The 27308-nt window shown below is 42.7% G+C and overlaps 1 protein-coding gene across 3 annotated transcripts in view; it reads right to left on the minus strand.

The window, feature by feature from the left end:
- The window catches only part of LOC126456734 (cytochrome P450 9e2-like), an 84661-nt gene extending 58444 nt beyond the window's left edge, over positions 1 to 26217 (minus strand). For 2 of the 3 annotated variants that reach the window (XM_050092481.1, XM_050092479.1), the window contains exon 1: positions 26162 to 26217. The gene's annotated coding sequence lies outside the window, so the exon portion shown is untranslated. The remainder of the gene's footprint in view (positions 1 to 26161) is intronic. The other variant, XM_050092480.1, reaches the window with a different exon arrangement.
- Between the last annotated feature and the right edge of the window lie 1091 nt (positions 26218 to 27308).

The raw sequence follows: 27308 nt of genomic DNA on the forward strand, positions 1-27308 counted from the left end.
CCACTGGGGTTCGTTGAATTATCTCCGCAACGCTCTCGAGTTGACTGAACGGTTACGTGACGAAACGTGCCACTCTTCGTTGAATCTTCTCTCTCTCTCTCTCTCTCTCTCTCTCTCTCTCTCTCTCTCTCTCTTTCCCTCTGTTCTATTTATCCAAACCTGGAAAGGGTTCCAGAGTAATGAGCAACAGTTACGCATCCATTTACAAGTGTTTTTTAAGCCAGTTCTTTCGTGAATGAATTTCATTTGCACGATCCTTCCAATGAACCTCAACCTGGCACCTTCTCTATATGTGGTCATTCCACTTTAGGTCGCTAAGGATGATGACTCCAAAGTATTTTATGATAGTTACTGTTTCTAGTGATTTGTCATCAATAGTGTGACAGCAGTGGATCTTTTCTGTTATTTACGTGCATGACGTTACACATGTATTTACATCCTCGTTGCATTTCGTAACCTTTCTGCAAACAACACAGTAGAGCATTACGAATACACTTATGGGGTCACCAACGTTTTTCACTAGATCATTTACAAAGGGTGATCAGAAACTATCTGAAAAGCCTGTCAGGTTGTTTTGCGACAGGCTGTACTGAGAAATAACCGTTACGGAAAAAATGCGATACGTTGCGCCGTTTCCGAATTAATTAGCATTGAAGTTGGCTGGTAAGGACGTTGCCAGCGCAGTTTAACGTGTTCTTTGCTTGGTTTCCTAAGAACTGAACATGGATCGATAGTAAGGATCGAACTCGAGGCAACGGCTGACCAGTCCCGTGCGCTACCATCTACACTATGCGAACAACACTGACACTAATTGTATTTTGTGGGTCGCTCGAATTTGCGCAAATAACGGCCTCATTGGATAACTTCACTGGTAATTAACTCGAACAACTATTTCTCAGCACAAAGGACGCTGCAACACCCTTATAAGTCTTCCTGACTATTTCTGACCAACGTGTAGTTCTGTATTTTGTATACAAGACCGGTCGCACAACTCTTGGGGTACTCCTGAAATTATCTTACATCTGCTGATTTTGTTGCGTTGATTTCTAGCAACTTGGAACCATATTCGCAGTGTTTTCGTACGAAGGGGAGTTGTATTTCTGACTTTAATGAAGCGCTTTGTCGGTGTGGTGTCACCGCCAGACACCACACTTGCTAGCTGGTAGCCTTTAAATCGGCCGCGGTCCGTTAGTATACGTCGGACCCGCGTGTCGCCACTATCAGTGATTGCAGACCGAGCGCCGCCACACGGCAGGTCTAGAGAGACTTCCTAGCAGTCGCCCCAGTTGTAAAACCGACTTTGCTAGCGATGGTTCACTGAAAAAATACGCTCTCATTTGCCGAGACGATAGTTAGCATAGCCTTCAGCTACGTCATTTGCTACGACCTAGCAAGGCGCCATGTTCAGTTACTATTGATATTGTAAATAATGTACAGACGAGAGCTACGTTCAACATTAATGGATTAAAGTTAAGTATTCCACCAGTTACCTCCTTTTTTCTGAAGTCTAAACTCCTTGTCCTGTTCCAGAAAATGGTTCAAATGGCTCTGAGCACTATGGGACTCAACTGCTGAGGTCATTAGTCCCCTAGAACTTAGAACTAGTTAAACCTAACTAACCTAAGGACATCACAAACATCCATGCCCGAGGCAGGATTCGAACCTGCGACCGTAGCGGTCTTGCGGTTCCAGACTGCAGCGCCTTTAACCGCACGGCCACTTCGGCCGGCTCCTGTTCCAGACCTCACGCCAGCCTGCGTGAGCTTAAACGCGTGCCTTTCGGCTTCCTCTAAATTCGTGGGTATGGCAACGTTTACTTCGTGAACTACACTATTTATTGCAATTATGACAATTGTAATTTCGATTTTCAAGGCATTTTCGAGTTGTTAATGTACTGAAAAATAGCAACTGCATTGCAGAAATTGTAACAGATACTGCAGTCCATGGAGAAAATGTCGTCATTTCAAAAATTCAGCGTAACTGCGAACCCAAGGGGTGTTCAGAATAAAAGGCGCGAAAGAACATCGTGGGTGTAACGGAAGTCTTTGCTCAGAAGTAATCACCAGATCTGAGCACAACTATTCCACTATTTTACGAGCCGAAGGACACTCCGTTTCCAGATTCCTGTGTCTGTGACAGGAGCAGTACTCCGCTGTGTACTTTTTGAGATTTTTCTGAGCGGACCGAACACTTGGAAGTGGGACGGCGACATGTCCTGGCTGTAGGACAGATACTGAAGCGGCCCGCACTTGAACTTGGCCGTTACACAGTGTGTGACCCTGGAGAAGTATGGGCGCATGTTATCGTGGAGAGAAATCTCTCCCTCTGTGAGCAGCCCAGGCATTTGCCCTTGATGAACTTCCGTAGGCTGCGGAGCGTCTCGCAGTACATGTCGCTGCTAACCGTTTCTCCGTGCTCGAGGAATTCGATGAGCGTCGCGCCTTGGACTTCGAACAAGACGGTGCGCGTCAGCTTGCCCGCTGAGGCCGCAGCTTTGCATGTTTTGAGGGAGGGGACGACGCACGGTTCGAGTGTCACTACGTCATCCCAAAGCGGAGCATGCATATTTCAGCTGGGTTTGCTGTTATGACGTTTCATGCCTTTTCTTCTCAACAATTCCGCAGTACGGTTTATTTCTTTCACCTCAACGCAGGTTCTCTGATGACAGGGAAAATTTGATGACAGCAGCAGTAGGAACAACAGCTGTGGCTAAATAACGTTGCAGTTTCCAGCGAATCGGCTACAGACCGTTGCTGTAGTATTTAGTCTTACGTGTAGACCTTTGAACCTGTACATTAACTTAGCCGCGGGAGAGGTATCATAGCAGAAAAGTGCGAGGGCAAATGGAGAATAGTACATGTAGAATTATTGGAGTATGTTTTGTGTGGTTGGTACATTATCTCACGAACGACTTCAAATTAACCCAATAAGTGGTCACTTAGCATGTAGGTTCTTGTCGAAGGCAAGCACCTTGAACGAGATTAACTATTTAGACCACTCTTCAGTGCCCACAGGGGTAATTCTGAAATACTGGAGAAAAGCTGACAATGATCGAAGCCACAACAAGTAGTTTTTTAAGATAGAAAGTCAAGCCGTGTGTTCTTATTCCCCACACGTGCAAGAGACAACAATGTGGTAAATGTGCGCGAAACGAGGAACAATGCAGTCATGCACAGATACAGACGGACCTACTTCGAACAGTTTTGTGAAACACTGCATCAGTGAACAGCAGAAACCGTGCTTTCGTCTGGGACTCCTTTTTGCTGTTATTAGATTCGTATTTCTTAGCAGGGAGAGCTTCAAACCTGGTCCTGCCGTCCCGATGTTGATTTCCGTTCTTTTCCTAATTTTCGTCAGGCAAAGTCACTGGGGCAAACAGGTGGAAGTCGGGAGGCGCGAGATCAGGGCTGCAGGGTGGATGAGAAGAGAAGGCCAGCGATGTTTCGTGAGCTCCTCTCGGGTGGGCAGACTTGCGTGAGGCCTAGAGTTGTCACGGAGAAGGAGGAGTCCGTTTGCATTTTTGGGGCCACGAACACGCTGAAGCCGTCTCTTCAATTTCCTGAGGGTACCACAATACACTCCCGAGCTAATCGCTCAACCACTAAGGAGGACATTAAACGGAATAGACTAACCCCTTTAGAGACCCAGAGGACCGTCGCTGTGACGTCACCGGCTGAGGTGCGGCTCTGAACTTCTTCTTCGGAGGAGGAGAGGTGGTGCGGCGTCACTCCATGGAGTGCTGTTTTGTTTCCGGTTCGAAGTGACGAACTCATGTTTCACCGCCTGTGACGATGTTCAACAAAAAATTGTAACGATCAGCTTCGTAACGTGCAAGCAGTTCCGCACAGACGGTCCTTCGCTAGTCTTCACGGTCTTCTGCCAGGCGGTGAGGAAGCCAGCGAGCAGACACCTTTGAGTACCTGGACTGGCGGACGAGCGTATCAGCGCTACCAACACAGGCGTCCAGTTGAGCAGCGAGGTATCTGAGTGAGATCCGTCTGCCACCTCGAATGAGAGTGTCCGCACGTTCCAGCATTGCAGGAGTGGCAGCTGTGTGCGGCTGGCCAGCACGCGGGAGGTGGACAGATTTGCGCGACCCAGTTGTACTGATGAGAGACGGCTCGCCCAACCGCTCACCGTGCTTCTGTTCACTGCCACCTCTCCGTACAAATTCTGCAAGCGCCAATCAATAACTGCGGTGCTCTGGTTTTCCGCCAAAAGAAACTCAGTGACAGCCCTTTGCTTGGAGCGCGCGTCCGTTACGTAAGTCATTTTGAATCCTACGTACAGCGCCGCCAGCTGTCGGAACTTTATGAATTCATAGGGGCTGAAGTCGGTCCACTCCACGATTTCCCACGACAAATTCCGCATTTTCCAACCGACATTGGCCGAGAAGAGAAAAGATGTTTTGCATTATTTATCGAACAGCCCTCGTATAATTTTAACACATAGTGGCGGGGAGAACGACTTAGTGCGCTAAATGGAGACCTCCAGTGGTTTGACAACTTTTATCCACGGTGGCAGTCCAGCTCAAGGAAACAAAGGGCCAACATGGCGAGCTTAGCGTCCTGGAGGTTGTCTCTGAAGCTTCCAGGAGGGGGTTGCGGATACAAGCTGGAGAGAACCATACAGCATAGTTTTTCTGGCAGTACACCTTTTTAATTCCAGATGTGCAGAACAGACAGGAATAAAAGTCCGAGAAAGGATCCGGGAGCTTACAGACGTTCCCATCCAGAGAGACAGAGGGAGAACCAACCTATAGATCTGCGAAAGGTGTTCCGTGTCACTTATACGTTGTCCGCCGTCCGCGGTCTTCCAACTACAGACCGTGCGAGCACAGTAAACAGCTGGAGCAAAATCAAATCGACCACCACCAAATGCACTTCGACCATGCAGAACATGAATGATCTTAGCAGTATCAACGCTCATCTTATGGTCTGTTTCGATATCCAATACTGTCCTGTAGACGGTACGGCACACGGCTTGCTGTACAGCGTGCAGGCATCTTGACGAGTGTAGTAAGACTGTGAGACCGGCTGCTGTTATACAGCAACGCGCAGATAGCACGCCACAACGGCCTGATAAGATACGAAAGTGCGCGCCAGCGGAAGACGCCGTGTTTTGGTACAAGAAATAACACATTTCATTTGTTTATTATAGACCAACAATAAAAGAAACACATTGCGTATGCCATTGGATAGAGGAAGGTTCCAAATTTTGGCACAGAACATAAAAGTTTGAACCTCCCTCCATCAGTGACATGCTCAATGTATTTCTGCCTTTCATAATTTGTAATAAAGGACTGAAATCTGATCTTTTTTTTTCTTTTTGACTCTTGCTTAATGGAAGCAAGAGTCCAAAATGTCAAAATCAGCGTCAGGAAATGGCTCTGAGCACTATGGGACTTAACATCTATGGTCATCAGTCCCCTAGAACTTAGAACTACTTAAACCTAACTAACCTAAGGACATCACACAGCACCCAGCCATCACGAGGCAGAGAAAATCACTGACCACGCCGGGAATCGAACCCGGGAACTCGGGCGTGGGAAGCGAGAACGCTACCGCACGACCACGAGATGCGGGCTCAGCGTCAGGACTCTAGGTACGCCTCCGTTAGTTGCACACTGGCTTGCAAACCTCGCATTCCCCGAGTATTCACCTCGCCAGTTCTCTATTAGAACCCAAAAATAAAGAACTGCATTTATAGCGTAATATCGAAAAAATTTCATTTCCACGTATACTTGAAATCAGTCTCGAACTCTTCAAACAGTCGCTTATGCATAATGTACAAATGTGAAAATAAAGTATCCCAGACAGTCCCTGTACGCCGGCCGCAGTTGCTTCGTCTGTATACAACGCAGCGCGATTTAATATACGTCTCCATGGCAACGCCTCATCATAACTCTACAGACGGCTATTGTTTTCGCCTCAGCCGTCTGCACTTCCCAGCTGACTACACTGTAGAAGTCTCTCACTTGCTAGCAGTAAGGAATAAATGTAGTAAAACTTCATGCATGATGCGGCATTTTTCACGCATCCCAGCCAGCGTTTATGACGTATCTCCTGTACTATGTGTGGTGTCACGACATAATTTTGTAGGTACATTCAGCGGTATACGTAGGTCCTGACTGCAAAATGTGTTGAAACAGAGTTAGCGAAACAGTAGTAAGTTTAAACGTCATTAACAATGCGACAGTTTTGCACGCATCTCAGTGTTTATGGCGTCAAACACTATGTAATGAAAAGTATCCGGACACCTGGCTAAAAATGACTTACTACTTCGTGGCGCCCTCCACCGGTAATGCTGGAATTCAATACGGTCTTGGTCCACTGCTCTCCTTCATGATAGCTTCCACTCTCACGTTCAGTCAGGTGCTGGAAGGTTTCTTGGGGAACGGCAGCCCATTCTTCACGGAGTGCTGCACTGAGGAGAGGTATCGATGTCGCTCGATGACACCTGACACGAAGTCGGCGTTCCAAAACATCGCAAAGGTGTTCTATAGGATTCAGGTCAGGACTGTGTGCAGGCCAGTCCATTACAGGGATGTTACTCTCGTGTAACCACTCCACCACAGACCGTGCATTATGAACAGGTGCTCGATCGCATTGAAAGATGCAGTCGCCATCCCCGAATTGCTCTTAAACAGTGAGAAGCAAGAAGATGCGTAACACATCAGTGATGACCTATGCTGTGATAGTGCCACGCAAAACAACAAGGGGTACAAGTCCCCTCCATGAAAAACACGACCACACCATAACACCACCGCCTCGCAATTTTACTGTTGGCACTACACACGCTGGCAGATGACGTTCACTGGACATTCGCCATACTCACACTCTGTGCCATCGGATCGCCACACTGTGTACCGTGATTCGTCACTACACTCTACGTTTTTCCACTGTTGAATCGACCAATGTTTACGCTCCTTACACCAAGCCAGGGGTCGTTTGGTATTTACCGGCGTGATGTGTGGCTTATGAGCAGCCGCTCGAGCATGAAATGCAAGTTTTCTCACCTGCCGCCTAACTGTCATAGTACTTGCAATGGATCCTGATGCAGTTTGGAAGTTCTGTGTGATGGTCTGGATAGAGATTACGACCCTCTTTAACTGTCGGTTGTCTCTGTCAGGCAACAGACGAGGTCGGCCTGTACGCTTTTGTGCTGTACGTGTCTCTTCACTTTCCACTTCACTTTCACATCGGAAACAGTGGACTAAGGGATGTTTACGAGTGTGGAAATCTCGCGTACAGACATATGACACAAGTGACACCCAATCACCTGACCACGCTCGAAGTCCGTGAGTTCCGCGGAGCGCCCCAATCTGCTCTCGCACGATGTCTAATGACTACTGAGGTCGCTAATATGGAGTACCTGGCAGTTGGTGGCAGCACAATGCACCTAATATGAAAAACGTATGTTTCTGGGGGTAACTTTTGATAACAAAGTGTATCTCCTGAGCTATGATATGTATGTGGTCCTTACCCCTATAGCGATTGTTGCTTGTGTACCAAGACTGGTTGAAATTGGTCCAGCGATTTAGGGGAAGATGTGGAACATACACACATACATATACCCATTTTTACAATATGTATGGATCACGTGTACAACATGTCTGTCCACACGTGATGGAATACACATAAGTTTTTGAAATGCAGTATTCATAGAAATTCTTCCAATCCATATGTGGCATACAGCAAACCAGTGCTTAACAGTACTGGTTAAAAACAGTCTTGGTTGCAAATTTAGTTTTTTATTTTTCAACGACGCGTTTCGCCTTATTTAGGCATCTTCAGGTTATCTACATAGAAAACAGAGAACAAATACATCTATTTAAGAATAGCGATCGCGTTGTGCAGACTTGGATAACCTATAAGCATTTATAAATAGATCACCTATTGAAAGAACAAGGACCTTAATTTGGTATTCCTTGGAAGAATCCTTTAGTCAGTGTAGCCAAAGGGCATCGTCAAATCTATCAGACCAACATCGCCTTCGTTAAACTCAGTAAAAACTGGAAATATAAAATAGTAAAATCATTACCTTGTCTAGATGGACGCGAGAGGAACCAAGATCTGCATAACGCGTTCCCGTTCACAGGAGCGAGTAACAGAGTGAGATGGGGGCTCAGGTAGTAAGCATAATGCACCACAGCGTCGTGTGCCAGTACTGAAGCCTCTAATACAGAATCACCTCGGGAGGTGGCGCTGCGACGCAGTGAGAGAACGTAAACTGGATATACGTACGCACTAAAACTTTATAAATGTAATGCACATAAAACATTGATAAGATGGGATTACTAGTGGCAACACCTGTGTATAACTTACCCTAAAAGTTTGACGAAGTAAAATATAAATGAAGGCGGTAAATTTAAAATGACAAAACAAGGTGTATAATACAACACACAGATGCAGTGCATAAACAGATTTTTCGTATCATATATCACTAGAACGAGAACATTAATAAACACAGGACTGTAATTTCAGATAAAGAGGCTGCCCATATAACACTCAATACTGCGTCATTCGGAGCTAGAACTTCTAGCAAGACAGAATTACGAGAGCTCCAGGATTACATTAATAACACCGATTTCATAACTTCTAAAAAGGTCTGATTGGCGCCAAATATTTGGCCTTTAAGGAGAGACAAATCTTTGTCTTCCATATGCCTAAATATTTCAATTTCTTCCAAAATATTTAACTTCTTACCCTTTTGTGCAAAATGCAAAATCTTAAGATTTTGTACTTGCGGAGGACTATGGCCACTGGCTTTTAGGTGTTGGGCAAAGGCAGAGTTCTGTTTAACCTGTCCCCATCTATCAAGAAGATGTTCTTGCAATCTAATTTTGAAAGTTCTGCCTGTTTTTCCCACATATCCTGGATTACAGTCGCGACACTCCAGCAGATATACCCTCGATGCCAAAAGGTTGTTCTTTTTAGGTGATTTATTATGTATGCACATAAACTGGAGATTGGTAGCCGCGGAAAATACTATAGGAGAGCCCACTCCCCGGAAAAGTTTTGCCAGTTCATAACTAAAATTGCCCATAAATGGCAAAGAAATGTAATTGCGCTGCGCGACAGAAGGCGCATTGGGTGAACTCCGGAGAGGCGTCGTTGTTTTGTCTTGGTGTATCTTATCAACAAGCGCAACCCTGTAGCCATTATTACGGGCGATACACCTTAGACTGTAAGTTGTCTACTAACTGCGTCTTCAGATAATGGCAATTCGCATACACGCGTGATCACAGCTCTAAAGAAAGTAATCTTATGCTGGCGAGGATGGCAGGAAGAAGCATGAATAATAGCATCTGTGGTCGTGGGTTTCCTAAAAATATCTATGGATACTTTGTTATCACGTAGCTGTAACCACAGATCTAGGTAATTGAGGACTCCGTCAGTATTCATATCCTCATGTGTGAAAATCATCTTTGGGTGAAGGGCATTAAATTCATCAACCAAACCCGAAATTCTGATTCATCGCCATTAAACACAATCAGGGTTACGTTGTTACAGGACCAGGCCTTCCCGACAGGCTGTCGTCTTGACATAAAGAATTTGTACACAAATCTCCCCCCGTTTAACCATGGACCTTGCCGTTGATGGGCAGGGTTGCGTGACTCGGCGATACAGATCTTGATTAACAACAAGCCGGAAGTCGAAAACATTTTGAATAATCATTTTTTAAATGTTGTAGAGAAAACAGGATCTAAATGTTCATTAGCAGAGTATTTTCCTAAACAGACTGAAGTATGGCATTGTTAAACCACTACATAAAAAAGGGGATACGTCTGATGTCAACAACTACCGCCCAATCTCTCTTCTGACTGCCTTATCCAAAATTCTTGAAAAAGTAATGTATTGTAGAGAAGTTTCAAACCTTTGTAAACATAAAGTTTTAACAAAATGTCAGTTTGGTTTCCAGAAGGGGTTTTCAACGGAAAATGCTATATATACTTTCATTAATGAAATAGCAAATGCTCTGAGTAACCAGAAGTCACCCGTTGGGACTTTTTTGTGATCTATCAAAGGCTTTTCATTGTGCAAATAATGGAATACTTCTAGATAAGCTCAAATACTGTGGTATGAATGGGACAGAGCTCAAATGGTTTAAATCATACCTAACTGGAAGAGTGCAGAAAGTTGAAGTAAGCAGTTCACATAATATGCAAAAAAGTGGTTATTTCTCAAACTGGAAAACAATCAAGAATGGGGTGCCGCAAGGTTCGGTCTTGGGTCCTCTGCTGTTCTTAATATATATTAATGACTTGCCATTCTGTATTCACGAAGATGCAAAGCTGTTACTTTTTGCCGATGATAAAAGTATAGCTATCACACCCAACAGACAAGAATTAACTGGTGAAATTGTAAACGATGTTTTTCAGAAAATCATTAAGTGGTTCTCTGCAAATGGGCTCTCATTAAACTTTGACAAAACGCACTATATACAGTTCCACATAGTAAATGGAATGACACCATTAATAAATACAGACTTCGATCAGAAATCGGTAGCTAAAGTAGAATATTCAAAATTTCTAGGTGTATGCATTGGCGAGGGGTTGAACTGGAAGAAACACACTGAGGATCTGCTGAAACGTTTGAGTGCAGCTACTTATGCTATTAGGGTCATTGCAAATTTTGACGATATACATCTCAGTAATGTAGCTTACCACGCAATTTTCATTCTCTGCTTTCGTATGGCATCATATTCTGCGGTAACTCATCATTGAGTAAAAGAGTGTTCATTGCACAAAAGCGTGTAATCAGAATAATCGCTGGAGCTCATCCGAGATCATCCTGCAGACGCTTATTTAAAGAGCTAGAGATCTTCACTGTAGCCTCACAATATATATATCCACTTATGAAATTTGTGATTAACAATCCGATACGAATTCAAAACAAATAGCAGTGTACATGGCTACAACACTAGGAGAAAGGATGATCTTCACTACTCAAGGTTAAATCTATTTCTTTGGCTCAGAAGGGGGTAAATTATGGCGCCACAAAAGTCTTTGGTCACTTACCTAATAGCATCAAAAGTCTGACAGATAGCCATATAGCATTTAAAATGAAATTAAAAGAATTTCTTAATGGCAACTCCTTCTACTCATTATATGAATATTTGGATATAGTAAGTGGGTGATTTCCCCCAACCCCACAAAAAAATTAAAAATATTGCGTGTCATGTAATATTTTGTGTAATGTAATATCTTGTATAAACACCTTTTATTAACCTGACACGTTCCACATCATTACGAAGTGTCGTATTCATGATCTGTGGAACAAGTACTAATCTAATCTAGTCTAATCTCCGTTGTGTTTTTCTGATGAAACCCGGCTGTGCCTCGGTGCCAGCGACGGCTGTGTGTCGGTTAGAAGGGGAGCAATCGAGAGCCTGAAACCATCCTGTCTTGTTGCAGGAACACCAGGCTCACACCTGGAGTTATGGTCCGGGGTTCGGATTCCTATGACAGCGGGAGCATTCTCTTGGCTGTCCGACGCACCCTGACTGCATTCCTGCGTGTCACTCTGCCGATTACACCTGTAGAGCTGCCAGTCATGAACAGCATTTCAGGGGGTGTTTTCCAACAGAGTAAGGCTCGACCACATACCGTTGTTGTAGCCAACATACGCTACAGGGTGTCGACATCTTGGCCCGGCCCGCTCCACCACCAGATCTGTCTCCAGTCAAGCCCAACTGGGACGTCTTCAGACGACGACATCAGCGAAATCCACAAACAGCAGCAACCATCCCTGCACTGACCGACCAACTGCAACAGGCCTGAAACTCCACCTCACAAACTGACATCCGACACCAGGACAACGCAAATTATTAACGCACCGGCGTGTAACATTTGCAAAGGCTTATCTCGCTCTTACATTAGCCCCATTAACCCGTGATCTTGCGATGTTAATCACATAAATCTTCTACCTAGACGTATGTATTCCGAAATTTCATTACCCTGCATTAATTATATTTTAATGTTGTTATTTCTTAGCGCACTAAGAGAAATTCTCACGCTTCTAACGGTGATGGCGTGAGCCCTCACTTTAGGAACCTTTGTTTCGGGACTCTGCGGCCCACAAGTCACTGTGACGGTCTGCACTAGTCTATCAATTGAATGCCAGACGTACTTCATAATAACTTGACTCTTACGGGAGATGGTTTCGACGTTAAAAAATAACAGAATTTTCAGGCGTCACATAAATCTTTTCAGTATTTTTCCCTACTCTGTATTACCTTATTTAGCTAGTTTTGAGTATTAGAAGACGCGAACGCCGCTACGATGTTGTTCTGGTGCCTGGTGAGTTCAGAAGAGTAAGTTGAGCGCAGCGTCGATATGCAGGGGCAGAGTTACTACAGCTTTTATTTCAACTGACTGACGCAGCAGCAAACTTGCGGTTACCAGAGGGTGGTAACCGAGCGGCTATGTTGCAGACACGTGTCTCACCAGTTCACAGCGTGGGGCTCGATTTCGTGTTCTGTTGCCTGCGTCCAATATGTTAAGAAACCCCGCGCATAAAAACGGAATTTTTCCGCTGCTCCTACGTCGGTTCTATTGGCGATGAAAAGATAGGGTCAAGTGTGTTGATGAAAAGATAGGGTCAAGTGTGTTGGATAATCCTTGGGCTAGGGACCATTTGTATATCCAACAGAATGATCGTCTTACTGTAACTATCCTAGAGTACATGATCAATTTTTGAATACTGTACGCTTCCTACAGCTTAGGCAAATGGAGCAAATCTGTTGGTTTTTATCTGCACTAAATGTGGTCTACGTTGCGCTTTAAGGGGCTTATGAAAAAAAAAAGCACTCCGTCTTCAGGCCACAAGTGGCCCATCGGGACCATCCGACCGCCGTGTCATCCGCAGATGAGGATAGGAGGGGCGTGTGGTCAGCACACCGCTCTCCCGGTCGTTATGATGGTATTCTTTGACCGGAGCCGCTACTATTCGGTCGAGGAGCTCCTCAGTTGGCATCACGAGGCTGAGTGCACCCCGAAAAATGGCAACAGCGCATGGCGCATGGTCACCCATCCAGGTGCCGGCCACGCCCAACAGCGCTTAACTTCGGTGATCTGACGTGAACCGGTGTATCCACTGCGGCAAGGAAGGGCCTTATGAAGGCACCATTTAATTCATGCCTGGTTCTTGAGAAAACCGGAAGACGTTTTTTACTATTTCTGGCCGTCAGCAGCGGGGTATGTAAATAACTAACAGCAACAAATTGCTCAAATTTTAACGGCATCTTCTCTAGGAATTCATCTGCAAATTCCATCTTCTCGTTTTCAAAAATCTTTATCCGTTATCGAGAAACATCGAAAACACATGGTTTTTGGGTACCAAAAACGGGCCAAGGATTTCGATACGGCTATGCACTGCAAATGGCTGCAATTTTCACGAAATATTCCTAAGATCCCAATCCCGAAGTACCTTGAAAGTTTTTTTTTTGATATCTTTACCAATTTGCGAGATACGGATGTTCAATGTCACCCTTCTTGTACAAGTAAAATACACACGTAAAACCGGTATGAGGCGAAAACCTAGTTTATAAAGTTATGTAGCACGACGAAATATGCTGTAAACTGTCTCTGTTAACCATCATAAGAATTTTGGGAACCCCGTGTTGTTGTATGAAGCACATGCAGAATTTTCGTACCCATCAAATCGGGTTTGGGGTGTAAAATTAGTCATATGTTATTCCAGCACCACAGAAATAAACTATCAAAATGTATCTGACTCGTAGTGATATTTTCTTAGTAGTGACACACCCTGTTGTGGTAAGAAAATGAAGAGAACCAGTGTAAAAATGCCCCTGTTGGAGCAGAAGAAAGGCGAATACGTTCGTCTTTGTTAAAAGACTGACTAGGATAGCAGCTGCTTCTTCTACCTCTCTCATCACCTTTAAAAATTGTGGTATGTGAATATATTCGCGCTTTTTTATACTAAGAGAGGAGGAGGCAGTGGCAGTGGATACGAAAGGGAAAAACAATAAGTACTGGAAGATAGTAGACATTAGTTGTGATATAGAAAAAGTGAAGGAGACAAAGGCAGTGTGAGAGAAAGAATGGACGCAGTGGGACTGGAACATAGTTGACAGTGACAGAACAGTTCTAGGAAAAGAGTGAAGGAGACAGTGCCAGTGGGAGAGGAACAGAGAGGTGGAGAAAGTGGAAGTGGGTGAGAGCCAGCGATAAGGAGAGAAACGGACTCTGTGACACGGAGGAGGAGATGGCACAGGAGCAGTAAGAGAGAGCAGGAGAGAAATATGGGAGGAGACAGCAGCAGCGGGAGAGTACGAATGAGACAGAGATTTTTGGGACTGGAGACAGTCAATGACAGAGAGACACAAACAGATAATGACAATGAGTTGGACTGAGTGAGCGAGCGAGAATGAGCAATTGGAATTGGTTGGGTATGAGCCACCTACAACGATGGAGTAGTGGGTGTGAGCGAGTAACAATCAGGAGAGCTTTTGGGAGTGAGAAGTGAGTTTCATGTTAAAAAGAGTACGAAAATGTTCACATGTAAAAATTTTTACGAAAAATATTGAAGGTGCTGAGGGAACAACTGGTATGCCACTTTTTTGTCGCAGTCTTTTAAACAGCAGGATATTCCCCTTTTTTGTGGTCCGATGGTAGCATTTTTCCGCTGGTTATATACTATTTAAACTACGTAACGTTCCTGAAACCTAAAGAAAAACAATGTAAAATACTGAACATCATAAGATGTGTGTGGGTTGGAAACTTTTAGAAATATTAATAATGACAGTTTTACGTAATTTTAATGGCACTCTGGGCTTACTTTGGTATGAGGAATAAATGAAAAAGAAGAGCTTCTTTGTAAGATGGACTTCTGTAAAACTATTGGACGAACTGAGTAAGAAAAACACAACAGGTACCCTTTAGCTACGTTCATAACATAAAGTAACAGTTATTGGTGGCTGCCCTCTATTCTTGTCTAGAACCTTTTACCTATCATTTAAATTAAATAAATAGTCATACCTTCCATTAATAAATGTTTTATGATTTTATAGTCGGAATGTTCGTTGTATATTGGCAGTTATTCAAAAATCGCTCTATGATGACTAATATGAAATAAAGTACTCTTGAAAATAGCTGCTGGGTGTACTAGTATGCTTCTGTCGTCTTATCTATATGCGACAGTGCATTTGAGGCAAACAATGTTGCACAAAGATTTCTTTCCAGTCGGCTTCCTTGAACTATTGGCACAGACCTCTAAGCTGCTGAGTGCCACTCTAACCGCAGTATACGACACATTGTTCAACAGCCCAAGCATTGCATCATGTACAGGTTTTCGTCTGTCTTAGGAAACACACACCGTTAGTGCTGGGATTAAATCATTTTCCTGTTTTTTATTTATTTTGTGATTTTTATACGGATTTCTAACTGCATCTGTCGGTTGAAATTAAAAAACAAATCCTGTGCGTGTTGGCAATAAATGAGCAGTGAATCGTACAGCGCCTAAACAGGACTATTATTTTCACTTGTCCACGCTGGGAAATAGCTTTGAAAAACACGATAAAATAATGTTTAGAAAGTGTAATTAACAATCCAGGTTCCTTCGCTTCCTTCTCGTCTACCATAGGCTTTAATTTTGGAAAGAAGTTGCTGAGAGCGAACAGTTTGGAGTATCATACAGGGTGGTCAGAAACAGTCTGCAAAGCTTGTAAGGCCGACATGCAACGACGAATAGTCCGCGTAATTTAATATGGTGGTATAATAATTCACTTCTAAATTCTAGCAATGCCTCTGAAGAAAGTCATTTGGTCTGGTGACTTATTTCACAGTTTGCAACTGCTGGCCGAGTTTATGTCCAAAGGGTGAAAGATGGCGGAGGTCCGGTGATGGTTTGGCAAGTCGTTTCGTGGTTCTCCAAGAGGCCCATGGCTAATCTGCAAGCTCACACTACTGCCAAGGATGTGACCATTCTGGCTGATCATGGTACAATGTTTGTTCCCTAATGGTGATGCCGTGTTCTAAGAGTATGGGGCCGCTGTCCACGCGTCTTCCAGGACTGATCCTGTGAGCACGAGGATCAATCATCGCATCAACCATGGGCACCTCAATAGCCAGATCTGAGTATTGTTGAGCCTTTGTGGTCCCATTCGGAGCGAATCGTGCGTTAACACTGTCTGTTTTCATCATCATTAACTAGATTCGCCACTATTTTGTCGAGAGAATGGCACGAGATTCCCTTAAAAACCATACAGAACCTGTATGTATCCATTCGGAGACGGCTGGAAGATGTTTTGAAATGGCAACAGATTTCCTAAACCGTATTAAGCAACGTAATGTGTGCCTCTCGAAACACTAACACTTCGGCTACCGTGGTCACGGAATCACACACCATACGTGCACCAACAATTCAGAAATGCTGAACTGGCAGTAAAATGAATATATCAGGACGAACAATGTGTATCACTACGAAAGTGTGAGCCACCGTGCTCCATTTTACCCGTTCCTCTAGTGATGCTGTTGTCAAGCGGAGTAGTTACTGCTGTTCATAATGGACACATGCCAAAACCTGAAACACAATTGAAACGCTCGGGGCTAGATAATGGTAAGCTACATTAAGTAAATGTTTTGTGATCTCTCAAAGGCTTTTGATAGAGTAAATCACGGAATACTTCTAGATAAGATCAAGTACTGTGGTATGAATGGGACTGCGCTCAAATGGTTTAAATCATACCTAACTGGAAGAGTGCAGAAAGTTCAAATAAACAGTTCACATAATATGCAAAAAACTGGTGATTTCTCAAACTGGGGAACAATCAAGAATGGGGTGCCACAAGGTTCGGTCTTGCGTTCTCTGCTGTTCTTAATATATATTAATGACTTGCCATTCCGTATTCACGAAGATGGAAAGCTGGTACTTTTTGCCGATGATAAAAGTATAGCTATCACACCCAGCAAATAAGAATTAACTGATGAAATTGTAAACGATGTTTTTCAGAAAATCATTAAGTGGTTCTCTGCAAATGGGCTCTCATTAAACTTTGACAAAACACAGTATATACAGTTCCAGACAGTAAATGGGATGACACCATTAATAAATATAGACTTCGATCAGAAATCGGTAGCTAAGGTAGAATGTTCAAAATTTCTAGGTGTATGCGGGGTTGAACTGGAAAAAACACATTGAGGAGCTGCTGAAACGTTTGAGTTCAGCTACTTATGCTATTAGGGTCATTGCAAATTTTGACGATATACATCTCAGTAAATTAGCTTACCATGCCTATTTCCATTCCCTGCTTTCGTGTGGCATCATATTCTGGGGTAACCCATCATTGAGTAAAAGAGTGTTCATTGCACAAAAGCGTGTGATCCGAATAATTGCCGAAGCTCATCCAAGATCATCCTGCAGACACTTATTTAAAGAGCTAGAGATCTTCACTGCAGCCTCACAATATATAGCCTATATTCACTTATGAAATTTTTTATTTACAATCTGAACGAATTCAAACGTAATAGCAGTGTACGTGGCTACAACACTAGGAGAAAGGATGATCTTCACTACTCGAGGTTAAATCTAACTTTGGCTCAGAAGGAGGTAAACTATGTTGTCACGAAAGTCTTATGTTACTTACCTAATAGCATCGAAAGTCTGACAGATAGCCATATAGCATTTAAAATGAAATTAAAAGAATTTCTGAACGGCAACTCCTTCTACTCATTAGATGAATATTTGGACATAGTAAGTGGGTAATTTCCCCAACCCCCATAAAAAAAGAAATTAAAAATATTAAGTGTCATGTAATATTTTGTGTAATGTAGTATCTTGTATAGACACCTTTTATTATCCTATCATTACGAAGTGTCGTATTCATGATCTATGGAACAAGTATTAATGTAATCCTTTCAGGAGAGACACATGAAGGTTCAGCAAACTTCATAACTCAGGTGATGGACTGAGAAGTACGTTTACTGTGTCACAGCGAGCGTAATACATGTATTACGGCAGTGCTGTTTAGCCTGTGTGCTGCGGCGCCGTCGTGAGACACGAATGACCGCCTGGGGCGCCGTGGATTTGTTTCGCAGCTGCAAAGAAGACAGCTGTGGGAGATTTCATTTCTGGTGTCAGCCCGTGCGGTCTCGTAGGAATTCCACCTTTAGCTGTCAGACAGCCTGCGTAAGCAGTCGGGTCACAACTGCGAAGACGGAACTATCGCGAGTTACCCTTAGCACCAGCACCAGCACATTGTGACTTTGTTATAAAGTTGATAAAGGCGATAAACTACGGAAGCAAAAAGCGAGAAGTCGCTGAAGACTGCAAGGAAAGTAGTAACGAAGACGGGGAACGCAAGTACAGAAAGTACGACGATAGCTACTTAGATATTGGTTTCATGTACCCTGCTCTGAACAATGAAGAGAGTCAACAGCGCGTTTGGTATCTAAAAGTACTTTCTGTTGAAATTATATTATCTAACAATTAAGGCATCATTTAGAAAGTGTTCGTAAGAATGACGTGATCAAACCAAGAGAATATTTTTCTAGAAAACTGAGTGAAATGAAAGAGCAAGAAAGTCATTATTTTCTAAGTAAGCGAAATCTCGAATAAAGCCCTTCTAGCGTCCTTTATTGTAGCTTGCCGAGTAGCAAAATGTATGAAAGCTCATACGATTGGAAAAGAATTAATTCTACAGTGTGCTGTACACATGGTGTTCAGCCTGGAGTGTCCATGGCAAAACAGTGTTGCCCATTCCTACAACCGACATCACAATTAGTCGTCGAATTCAAGATTTAGGGGAAGACCATCATGACCAAATTATATAAAAAGATTACAGGGAAAGATTTTGGCTTGCAGCTTTGTGAGGCCACTGATAACAATAGAGATGCTCATTTAATATCCTCATTTAATATCCTCGGAGTAGTGAAGCAACTTAAAGCACTCAATAAAAGCAAGTCTTCTGGTCCACACTGTATACCAATTAGGTTCCTTTCGGAGTATGCTGATGCATTAGCTCCATACTTAACAATCATATACAACCGTTGGCTCGACGAAAGATCCGTACCCAAAGACTGGAAAGTTGCACAGGCCACACCTATATTCAAGACAGGTAGTAGGAGTAATCCACTAAATTACAGGCCATATTGTTAACGTCGATATGCAGCAGGATTTTGGAACATATATTGCGTTCGAACATAATGAATTATCTCGAAGAAAACGGTCTATTGACACACAGTCAACACGGGTATAGAAAACATCGTTCTTGCGAAACACAACTAGGTCTTTATTTACATGAAGTGTTGAGTGCTACTGACAAGGGATTTCAGATCGATTCCGTATTTCTGGAAGCCTTTTGACACTGTACCACACAAGCGGCTCGTAGTGAAATTGCTTGCTTATGGAATATCGTCTCAGTTATGTGACCGGATTTGTGATTTCCTGTCAGAGAGGTCACAGTTCGTAGTAATTGACGGAAAGTCATCGAGTAAAACAGAAGTGATTTCTGGCGTTCCCCAAGGTAGTGTTATAGGCCTTTTGCTGCTCCTTATCTATATAAACGATTTGGGAGACAATCGGAGCAGCCGTCTTAGGTTGTTTGCAGATAACGCTGGCGTTTATGGACTAATAAAGTCATCAGAAGATCAAAACAAACTGCAAAACGATTTAGAAGAAATATAGGAATGGTGCGAAACGTGGCAGTAGGACGTGAACGAAAAGTGTGAGATCATCCACATGAGTGCTAAAAAGAATCTGTTAAACTTCGGTTACACGATAAATCAGTCAAATCTAAAGGCCGTAAGTTCAACTAAACACCTAGGAATTACAATTCCGAACAACTTAAATTGGAAGGAACACACAGAAAATGTTGTGGGAAAGGCTAACCAAAGACTGCGTTTTATTAGCAGGACACTTAGAAAATGTAACAGACCTACTAAGGAGACTGCCTATACTACGCTTGTCCGTCCTCTTTTAGAATACTGCTGCGCGGTGTGGGATCCTTACCAGATAAGACTGACGGCGTACGTAGAAAAAGTTGAAAGAAAGGCAGCACGTTTTGTATTATTGCGAAATATGGGAGAGAGTGTCACAGAAATGATACAGGATTTGGGATGGACTTCATTAAAAGAAAGGCGTTTTTCGTTGCGACGGAATCTTCTCACGAAATTCCAATCACCAACTTTCTCCTCCGAATGTGAAAATATTTTGTTGACACCGACTTACATAGGGAGGAACGATCACCAAGATAAAATATGGGAAACCAGAGTTCGTACGGAAAGATATAGGTGTTCATTCTTTCCGCGCGCTATACGAGATTGGAATAATAGAGAATTGTGAAGGTGGTTCGATGAACCCTCTGCCAGGCACTTAAATGTGATTTGCTGAGTATCCCTGTAGATGTAGAAATTCTTCATGTAGATGTAAATGTAATTTGCTACGTGCCATTTATTGACGAATAAAGTAACAGAATGATTGAAGATCTGTTTTGTTACGAAATAAATTCAGGTATTACCGACAATGATTTGTTCGAAATAGAGGACAACTTCATGGTAGAAAACCAAATTAATCCGGCCTGCGGTGTGGTTTGTGTACTGATGGCGCGCGATCCATGTCGGGGAGTTACAGGGGTCTACAAGAACTATTCGGACCCACTGCATTATTCATAAAGCTCTTGCTTTGTAATATTTGAGTATTGATCTAAATCAAGTACTGCAGACTGTCATAAATGTGGTGAACTTCATTAAAACTCGTCCTCAAGAAGCTAGATTTTTAGACAAATATGTCACGGTATGGGAGTTGAACATGTTAAGTTGGTGCATAAGTTCGCAGCATTTTACCGTAAGATTAATAAATACAGCGGATACGAATAAAGAGACTTTCGTGATCAATAATATATTCTCCTTCACCATTCACAACAGTTAGCCAACGCGTGGGTAACTTTTCGATTCCGCGACGGTGGAAATTATTTAGTTTTGTGGGAAAGAATTCGTCGAGTCACGTGACGAGAGCATTTTCATCCGGAACGAAATCCTTGAAGGTTGTTCGACAGACAACTGGATTGGGAAGTCATTCAGCACCCACATTATTCACCTGATGTTGCGCCCTCATATTTTCTCCATGTTAGCATAAAAACGAAACTTCTAGACACAGATAATGAAACAGGACAGGAATGGTTGGTACTGTTCACGAACCAATTGATTATGAGCAATTAGCGGAGCGCACGTGGCCACCCGCTGGTTTTTGGACTTGGAGCATTCTCTACCCATAAGCCCGATTTTTGAACCTTCCCCACTGCATGCAAATGTCACTCAATGGTGGAATGATGAAAAAAACATCGCATTTGCCAGTCCTCAAGTACACTAACGTGGACTGGTGCGGACTAATGCGTTCAAGTGATCTTCATCAAACCCTGAGGTTCTCCATGAACCTGGAAAGTCACTAATGTCAAAACGATCCGCTTCAAAACGAGAAAACCATTTTTTGCCGTGCTCTTTCTAATGGCATTAACCCCTACACACGGCGCATATGTTTCCGACTGCCTCCGCTGTTATCACCCTTCTATTGGACCCAAACAGAAGAATGTGTCGGAAATGTTCCGATTTCCCCACCTATCATTCCATTTTCTAGTGTCCACAACGCCACTCACTATCTCCAAATCACAAAATGACAACACTTAAACGTTGTTGTTGTTGTGGTCTTCAGTCCACGGAGTGGTTTGATACAGCTCTCCATGCTACTCTATCCTGTGCAAGCTTCTTAATCTCCCAGTACCTACTGCAACCTACATCCTTCTGAATCTGCTTAGTGTATTCATCTCTTGGTCTCCTTCTACGATTTTTACCCTCCACGCTGCCCTCCAATACTAAATTTTTTTCCTTAAAGGTTGCATACTTTTGTGATATATTTGAGATGTTAAAGTCACTGAACAAGTCTCTGCAAAGAAATGAGATTCATTTAATTCAGATTATTGATGAAGTTTCGTCCTTCAAAAGAAGCTGCTTCTTTGGAAGAGAAAAATGAACTGCTTTCCACGTTAGCATTTTATAAACGACAATGATGTAGCCCTCAGTACAGATATTGTTTTCCATAACCCAAGGACATTTATCTGGACCTCATGTACATTTTGAAAAATAATTTCCTGAAATATGTAACAGATGTCAGTGGGTTCAAAATCCCTTCAGTAATGATTCTCCTTCTGAATTCAATACTGCAGAAGAGGAAGTTGATAGAATTTTCGTCAGATTCTTCACTCCAAGTGACGTTTTCAAAACTGACATTGCCAAAGTTGTGGTATTCAGTAAGAAAAGAGATTCCAAGCTTGAGCAAGAAAGCGCTGAAGGTTTTAACTGCCTTCGCAACCTTCTATCTTGCGAGAGTGGTTTTCGACAGTGGCTGTCATTAAAACGAAGTACAAATCACGACTTTGTGTGAAGAAGGAAATGAGGATAGCTGTATGTAATTTCGTGCCAAAATTTGACAAGCTGTTTAGCGAGTAGCAAGCTGAAGTCTCGCACTGAGGCGAGCAGTATTCTGTACATAACTTTTTTATATAATAAAAACAAGTTATTATTATTTCAGTTTTTACAAGGCATCCTACAACGGAGCGACGGAAACAACATAATTGGTCAGGGAAACCACGAACTCAAAAAGGTTGTTTTCAAATGAAAAAGAACAACAACAAAAAATGGTTCAAATGGCTCTGAGCACTATGGGACTTATCATCTATGGTCATCAGTCCCCTAGAACTTAGAACTACTTAAACCTAACTAAACTAAGGACATCACACACATCCATGCCCGAGGCAGGATTCGAACCTGCGACCGTAGCGGTCACGCAGTTCCTGACTGAAGCGCCTAGAACCGCTCGGCCACAACAGCCGGCTTCACTTATCACAATTCACATTTCTCTCAGGGTAATATGAGATACTACCATCAGTCAATTCAGGTTCTTGAACCTGCTGTATGGCTTCATACTGAGTGAGGGCTGAAAAATGTCCACGTTGTACCGCAGGTAGCTTTATAGGGAAGCAGGTCCATTACGTCGGACAGTTTCTTATGCCTTATAGCAAGGATTTCCACAGACTTTTTGTCATTGTGTATCACTTGACATTTTCAGAAATTTGGGCGCACGACGATAGCCTGTTCACGAACCCTGAGGTCGGCGGTGCGGGGAAGGGGGTGCGACTGACTGTCACAGGGGTTGCAAACTTTCTTGGTATCGCGATGGAGTTTCACCTAACGTCCAACAAAGCGACAGTAACAACAACAAACTGTTCACCGTGTAATGACTATTCCAGCGTCATGCATGGTATACCGCCTAAGTTGACAGCAGTTGCAAAGAGCGACGGAAACTTTCTAATAACCACAGACAAAACACGATGGAAATAGCGCCAAAATCAAAACAAGATGAATGATTCGTGGCCCGGGCGGCGACGACTAATGAAGGGAGCGCGAAACATACTGCGGAAAGTCCACTTGCTTTAACTCTATACAGATGCTTCTGTCATCATTAAGTTTTCTCACTATCATTTAACTTTAAAAATAATGTAACGTAAGAGAATAATTTTACTTACATCAGTAAATGTTTTGTTTATTTGTGCTGCATAGAAAGAGGCCTACGATACTTCTGATGTTAAGGTCACAGTCCACGGCCACGTTTCTTGACATTAATTTTACAAGAGTCTCGATGAATAGTGTGCTTCCGGAAAACTGAATCAGAGATTGGGACCAAAAATTTTAGCACAATAGCTTCTGAAAAGTTAATAGCGTATCCATCCATTACAATATTTCTTTTTGTTATATTTCTCCTTACAAAAGAAAAAATACAAAACTTACTGATAACATGAAACTACGAAACTAAATTGAAAAGTACTACAATGGCAAGCCGCAATAACCCCTATAGCAACCACTAGTGGTGCCCATAAGAAGCACGAAAGTGGTTTACAGTCAATGGGCTCCAGATAAACGTCTTAGAAATTGTTCCATAGTTATGGTTTAGCTAAATGTTAGTATTATTTAAGGGCACTACATGTACTGCACTGTCTTGATAACCACATAATAACGTGCTGTAATATAGCATGCTCTATAATTACATAACCCTGCCATCACCCTCTCAAAGCAAAGGGCTTCCTTATAGGTTCCACAACGCATTTTTTCAGCTGAATAAGTCTCGCTGTTTCTTCTGCATCCCATACTAAACCACAAAACTGACGTGCTGTCTGTTGATGCAGTACGTAACAATAGAGTGTGCGTTGCCATCTCTTGGTCTCTTGAAATCCTCTGCAGGTATTAACAGTGTAAAAATCTCAATTTATTCAGTATGTGGCTTACCATTATCTAGCTCCGAGCATCAATAATTTCCACTTAATAATTGCCACACAGCTGAAATGACAATACTTGTTTGTGGAAATAAATAACTGTATTGTCAGAGACAAACATAATGTCATTTACAAAATTTTTCCTGACCTTGAAACCAGCTACAAGAAGTTTAAACAGTTACGGCTGTTTGTTCTTCAGTCTGGCGGAAAACATTGTAAAACAAATGTAACCTTAAACGTTTGCGTCAGTTCTGTAGGCATGTTCCAGCTGTCTAATTGATTACAGCGATTGCTCGGATTGATCATGAGTTAAATATATGCATGACATTCTTATCTCCTCTGCTAGTGAAACTTCTATGCAGAAGCATTAATTCGGAAATCGCCACAGCAAATGGATTACAAGACCGTCCTTCGTGTTAATTTCGAATGTTTAGTAATGCAAGTGATGTGAAAACTGTGATGGTGCTGTAAATTAAGGAATCGATTGCTGCAATGGCAACGCTACATACGTACCGTCCAGTGCGCAAGGAATCCTGCAGACAGTGGCTGTTTATCAGGGTGGACTCTGGACGGTTCCAGTAGCGAATGGTTTCATTAAAAATATACACATCACAAAGAAACGGTGGTCGTAAGGAGTGAATTAACAAAAGAACAAATGTTGTGACCGTAATCGCAGTAGCAATAATAGTAACAGTTGTTTAGACAGGGGTAAATAACTTTGTAGGATGTAGTTTTTTGGGAACGTAACATGTAGCATATAATAATAATTATCATAAATATAATTACTGTACAGAAATTATGGAGCTATGTTCCATCTTTTAGTAATTACTATAACAGATTGTGAAAGAAATACGAAATCCTATATACACCATTTAAGCAATTTCTAATCTCTTTTGCAGATTAACTACATTATCCCGGTTTCCCGTCTAGAGCCGGCCGCGGTGGTCTAGCGGTTCTGGCGCTGCAGTCCGGAACCGCGGGACTGCTACGGTCGCAGGTTCGAATCCTGCCTCGGGCATGGGTGTGTGTGATGTCCTTAGGTTAGTTAGGTTTAAGTAGTTCTAAGTTCTAGGGGACTTCTGACCTAAGATGTTGAGTCCCATAGTGCTCAGAGCCATTTGAACCATTTTTGTTTCCCGTCTAGAAGTTCACAACTGCTTGTCTGTACTGTGTCTAAGCTTTTGTAATATTCTCTCTTCATATCCTCACAAGCTGCAATTCATACATCATTTTAAGACGTAGCTAGCTGGGTAAGTGAAGGAAAGTAAATTTTTATCTTTTGTAAAGTCCACAGATTAAAATTATTCTGGAGGCAGTTCACAATTTCAGAGCCCTCTTGATATGCTACCGCCTCCTAGCACTTATCATCTGAAAAAAGTTTGAAACTGCAACCAATATTATCTGCTAACGTATAAATATGTAATATGAACAGTGCTGGTATGCTGGTGTTGTGAGATTTCCATTGGACCCACCCAAAATTATTTCAGGGGTTGTAGGTGCTTCTTCGGCCAGGAAAACGAGCAGCAATCTGCTTGTCACAACGTAACGACTCTAGTACGACCTTTTTTACGACAGTGGAATGTGGAATCCTGAATAAAAGGCTATCTGAAGCGCACTTGACAGCAACTCGTTACCTCTGGGGATATCACATGTTAAAGTGTGGAGCTGGGTTTCATGTGATACAACTTTGCACCGCTAGTATCGCGAAAGTCTGCATATAAAAGACAACTGCATTAACATGTAGGCCACTTTCTCACTAATTTCATCAGTTAATCCAGAAACGAACTACAGAACGACGTGAGCAGCTGAAATCACAGTACAAAATGGGGGCTTTAATCACCGAACAGCACCAAACGATCGTGTAGTACCGTCTTACCTTGCCAATTCGAACTGATGCTGTGTCACGCGACGCCGCTAGAGGGAACCTCTGTTAGCGAGGATACAAAATGGCTGTCGTCACGTGGACGCCAGACTGTAGCGCATGCGCAGTTCATCCAGACAGAACAGGCGCGAGCAAGCGACGCAACGATTGCGAGTGGAGTGTGTTCCGTAAGGAAACTGGGGCGTTAGACTCGTGTTTTATGTGGCAAAGTCGCTCGTATATGTGCCGTAAAATTATTTCTATAGATGAATGTTTGCCTGCTGGGTACAAAATGAACTGCATACCTTGAGAAATATTCCAAAATTCTCATTTGGGAACGGATGTCAGCAACGAGATCAAGTTGCCAAAATACGGTCTACACAGATTCTCCTAGAAAACTTTTAGCACATGTGTTTCCTGGTTCAGTATCCGGTTCTAAATCTTATAAAATCTTCTGTCTAAGCTTTCTTGTATTAAATTCAAAACTTGTTAATGCGAAACAGCCAGTTTATTACATCAGTCAATTGCAGTATGTCCTTTACGCTTTAAGCCAATGATATACTGCTCTCTTGTTTTTGGCAATGTTCAAGGAAGTAGTCTGTTCCAGAGAATAGCAACAGAGCTGTTGAGTAATGAAAGAAAACCTTGCCCTTGCGAATGAATACACACATAAGCCACAGTAATTTGTGAACAGGCAATATCTACAGTTTTTGAGGATATTACCTTATGAGAGCGAACCATAAGAACTGCCACTAGATGCTGGAAGAAAATAAGAAGAATAAAACAGTAGTGTACTGAGTGAGAATTGGAAACAATGCGAAAACGTTACACGTTTCACATTTGGTATTGTGTATCTTTTGTTGTGGATGAGCTTAGAATGAATTAAAGTGATACGTTGAAAAACAATTAAAGAAACCACTCTGAGGAACGGACCACCATAAACAGTGGAGCAATTTCAGTAATTGACCACACTGAGATTTTACTCCCCCTAGAATGAAGTCTTCATCATCTACATTTGTGGATTAGGTTCGAGGAACCTATTTTAGCGTCAGCTATTAGCTCCATCATTTCCTGGGTCGACCTAGATCCCTTACCCATTTGGGTATACATTACAAAACTTCTTTAGAATGCAGTATGCCACTGAGCTTCACAGGTGTGCGAA

This window comes from Schistocerca serialis, chromosome 2 (genome assembly GCF_023864345.2).
Source record: "Schistocerca serialis cubense isolate TAMUIC-IGC-003099 chromosome 2, iqSchSeri2.2, whole genome shotgun sequence".
In the NCBI taxonomy this organism is placed as follows: domain Eukaryota; kingdom Metazoa; phylum Arthropoda; class Insecta; order Orthoptera; family Acrididae; genus Schistocerca; species Schistocerca serialis.